This window comes from Rhincodon typus, chromosome 24 (genome assembly GCF_021869965.1).
Source record: "Rhincodon typus isolate 14 chromosome 24, sRhiTyp1.1, whole genome shotgun sequence".
Taxonomy (NCBI): domain Eukaryota; kingdom Metazoa; phylum Chordata; class Chondrichthyes; order Orectolobiformes; family Rhincodontidae; genus Rhincodon; species Rhincodon typus.
Genome location: NC_063355.1, coordinates 30235351 through 30240055, shown reverse-complemented (window position 1 = coordinate 30240055; position 4705 = coordinate 30235351).

Genomic DNA, 4705 nt, shown 5'->3' with positions numbered 1-4705 from the left:
CTTTCACATCATAATGGCTCAAATTAATGGATAAACTATTCAGCATTCAGAGAATCCTGGCAAAAAACAGTATTTCATTTAATGTTATTTCTTTGAAAATAAAGGTTAAATTTCATTTTGTCTTTATTTTGATTTTAACTCAAATATTGTTGCACTTGGGCATCTGACATGTATTTATTGTTAGTTGAACTTGCTCACTCATGCTTATATCTTTAAAACCACTTTGAATGGCAAACGTTTAAAAGCAAGAGTCAATAAGGAATGGATATAATTTATATAAATGATTTGGATAAGAACTTAGGAGGCATGGTTTGTAAGTTTGTGGATGACACCAAAATTGGTGGTATAGTGGACAGTGAAAAAGGTTATCCAAGATGACAAAGAGATCTTGATGAATTAGGTCAATGGGCTGAGGAGTGGCAGATGGAGTTTAATTTGGATAAATGTAAGCTATTGCATTTTGATAAAACAAACAAGGGCAGAACTTATAAATTAATGGTAGGGCCCTGGGTAGTGTTGTATAACAGAGAGACTTTGCGTTCAGGTACATAATTCTTTGAAATTTGCGTCATAGGCAGACAGGGTGGATTACAAGGCATTTAGCACACTTGCCTTCATTACTCAGACAATTGAGTGTAGGAGTTGGGACATCATGTTGAGCTTGTACAGGAGATTGGTGAGGCCTCTTCTGGAGCAATGTGTTCAGTTCTGGTTGTCCTGTTATAGGAAGGATATTGTTAAGCTGGAGAGGGTTCAGGAAAGACTGACCAGATTGTTGCCAGGAACGGAATGAGCTGCCAGAGGAAGTGGTGGATGCAGGTACAGTTACAACGTTTAAAAGATACTTGGATAAGTACATGAATAGGAAAGGTTTGGAGGGATATGGGAAAATACAGACAGGTTGGACTAGTTTAGTTTAGGAATATGTTTAGTGTGGATTAGTTGACCAAAGGTTCTATGTCCATGCTGCATGACTCTGACTCTATGAGAAAACAGTATCTAGGATATCTGTCGACAGGGCAAGCAACTCCTTAACTAATCAGATTGAGGACTGTTAAATGAACAGCACAAAGACAGAGGAGGTAGGTGAATTAAAGGCATGAACTAAAATGTCAAATCAGACACAGGAAGAGCAATAAAAGCTTAATTTTCTTGACCTTGTAATGACAGTTTAGAAGCAGGTTGGGTGAAAAAAAAGGAGGAAAAACTATGACTCCCTAACCTGTACCTAACGCTGGAGAATCTTTATACAAAATGAAGGATGTGGTGCCCTGCAGGGCCCAGCAACCAATAAGGCTAACTGCAGATCTAATTAGATCCAGTAGGTGAACCAGCTCACCCATGAAGTGGAATCCTCCACCTCCATGAAGGTGATTATTGGACACTGGCTCCTGCCCCAAACAGGAGACTACCAGCCACAAAGGCTTCATCTGTGGTCCAAATAGTATACCCAAAGGAGTTTCTCCTCCACTTTGAACGGCTTCACCCTCTTATTATTTTAACTTTCGATATACAACTCTGAGATCATCTCAATGTTGAGCTGCCCTCCCTGTTCTTGACCTGCCTCAGGTCATCTCTTCTAGCAGGGATGGCAAGTTTCTTCAGGAGTAATCAACATGAGTAGTGTTAATCCAGAACCAAATGAGTCACTGAGACAGAAACAAATAAACCTTTCTTTGTGGATAGAGTTTTTTTTTAAAATCAGCTTATTTGATCATGATGATGCACTTCCATACCAAATGGAATTTGAACTGGGACCCTCTGGCCCAAGGGACACTATTGCAGCACCATAACAGCCCTTGCAGCAAGTTATTCAGTTTTAAATTTTTTTTAAAAATGTCAATATTTTGACACACCTCTGGAACAGGTAGAACTTGAACCTGGGGCATCCTGGCTTGGAGGTAGAGACACAATCACTGTGCCACAAGAGCCCTCATTAGACTTTCTTTTCTTTTTTATCTTTCTATATTCAGAAATGCTCTTGCACACAACTGAACATTTTTCCATCACCAAATCTTATCTTTATAGCTATTAATTTAATTAATCAACCCCAATTATTTGCTTAATGACCTATATTAACAGATTCCCCTCATTGCTTTAAAGTTTTGAAGACTTGCAAGCAATCCTTGAACAACACATGAAAATTTTAAAAATTTCCCTCATTCTATATATTATCTTATCATACAACTAATTAGTAACAAATTACTGTACAACTTCCATGTATCCCCGTCTTTTAAACGAAAAAAGTTAAAAGATGTTTAATCATAAAGCAATCCTAACAAAAACTGATCTTTTCCATCTTCTAATGACTCCATATCACCAATTGTCCCTCTTCAAGAATTTCCGGTAACTACGTTGTTCCCCCTTGCCTGGAAATTAGAGTGTATGTTTTTCTGAATTTAATTTCTTTAACATTTTATTTGCTCTCATAACATTGTCAACAGTAGCATGTTTCATTATAGTATTCCGTTCTAATACAACAGAACTGGCACCTGATCTATCTGAGCACACAACCAATTTGACTGTCCAAACAAATATCTTAACTGGTTTGTTTTTCCTCTGGATGCAAAATTAACTTTCTGTGAGGATCTGCCTCAATTAATTGGGATTCAGTTGACATTTTCCAAATAAGGCTGTTGATCCCAAGTCACTACTGATCTATTCTGCTTAATGTCTAACCCTACACATTGTCATGGACCAGACCAAACCCTCTCAAAATACATTAAGAATATAGACCAGACCCTTACTATTTATTATTTTAAAGGTAACTGTAAGGCATTCTGTTCTGGATGCATTTTGATTGGTGAAACCATCAGGCTAGAAACAAAACACACTTAATTCATACTGTATAATTAAAATACAGACAAAATAAAAGAAAATAATTGGCTTAACTGTAACTCCATTGAAATTCTAAAAAGAGTAATAGTCATATTAACTACCACTAATTAACTGTTCCAATGTAGTAACATCCCATAAACACACCCTTGGCAAAGATAAATTCAGTAAAATAGATTGTCTCACATGCAATTCTAGCAGCAGGAAGAGAACCCCTTCTTTTAGCTATAACAGCGAGAGAATTAAAAACTTCCACATCCAGCTTCAAGGCCACAGCAACTGCAGAAAGTTAAGCTAGAAACGTTGGTTCTGTGGAGCTTAACCCCACCCATTCAGGCTGCTTCTATTGTTCCAAAATTAAAAAAAAAACTCAAGGCCTCACAAGCGATTTACTTTATTGGCTTTGGAGCAGTCCACTCGTTAGCTCTGTATTAACCTCTCTTCATAAAAAAAGGTCAAAATACACCTCAAAGCCATAGTATTGTCTCAACATTTAAAAGCCCTCAAAACCTATTTTCAATTTGAAATTCCCTTTATATTTTATCTATCACACATTGCTCAAATTTCATTAAACAAGTCCAGAGAAAACCATTATGCATCATAAAGATGACTGCCAGTTTCTCTTTGTAATACCTTGGTCTGGGATTGTAATCACTTGGTCTGCTTTAAGCCGAGTACAACTTTCAACAAGATGAGGCCCAACTGAGAAATACCGTACTGATTCAACCTAAAAAAGACTTGTTTCATTTCTTTAGCTTTTATTCTATATCACCTGCTTCATTTGCTTGTTTCAAAATGTTTTCCTTTGAAATTCTTCACGTTGCAAAATTGCAACTTTTATATAAATTGACTTACATTCGCAGGAGTATGTTGCTAAAAATGCAACTTCAAGATCACTGTTTCCTAATAGGGAAATTTACTCCAACACCTTGATCAGCAAGGTTCTCTTCAAAACTCCAGTCACAAGTCTGGTTTTAGCCTTATATGTCCCATCAGTGAACATTTTTTTCTGAGCATATCCATCTGGCTAACTGTCCCCTATCTGCTACCTTAGTGTATACACCAAATTCTTTCCATCTCTCCAACTGTTTTTGTTGGAATCCTTTATAAACTTAGGTTCCAACTTACTTGTAGCCACCAAAACTTGTTATAATGGCTTCTACTTCTTATGGCAGTCCCAGCCCATTTCATTGTCCTTGCCCTCATCAAATTATGACCTTGACTTACCTTCCTATTTATATCTGTGATGCTGTCACAAGATCTTCTCCTGCCATGATCAAATCTACTTTTCAAATTAATGATGTTTTCCAAGGGCCATGTTCATTTCCAGTACTTCTACTACATTTACTCGCCTTCTGCCTCTTTACCTCATTTTGCCAATCCATGGATCTTACATCCTGTCCCTCATGTGCCATGACCTATTTGGGGCAGCACGGTGGCTCAGTGGTTAGCACTGCTGTCTCACAGCACAAGGAACTCAGGTTCGGTTCCAGCCTTAGGTAACTGCATGTGTGGAGTTTGCATGTTTCACAACTTGAATTGAACCGAGACAACAAGGTGCAGGGCTGGATGAACACAGCAGGCCAAGCAGCATCATAGGAGCAGAGAGGCTGATGTTTCGGGCCTAGACCCTTCATCAGAAAAGGGGGAGGGGAAGGGGGTTCTGAAATAAATAGGGAGAGAGTGGGAGGCGGATAGAAGAGGGATAGAGGAGAGGAAACAAACAGGTCGAAGAGGCGGGGATGGAGCCAGTAAAGGTGAGTGCAGGTAGGGAGTTAGGAAGGGGATAGGTCAGTCCAGGGAGGACGGACAGGTCAAGGGGCGGATGAGGTTGGTCGGTAGGAGATGGAGGTGCGGCTTGAGGTGGGAG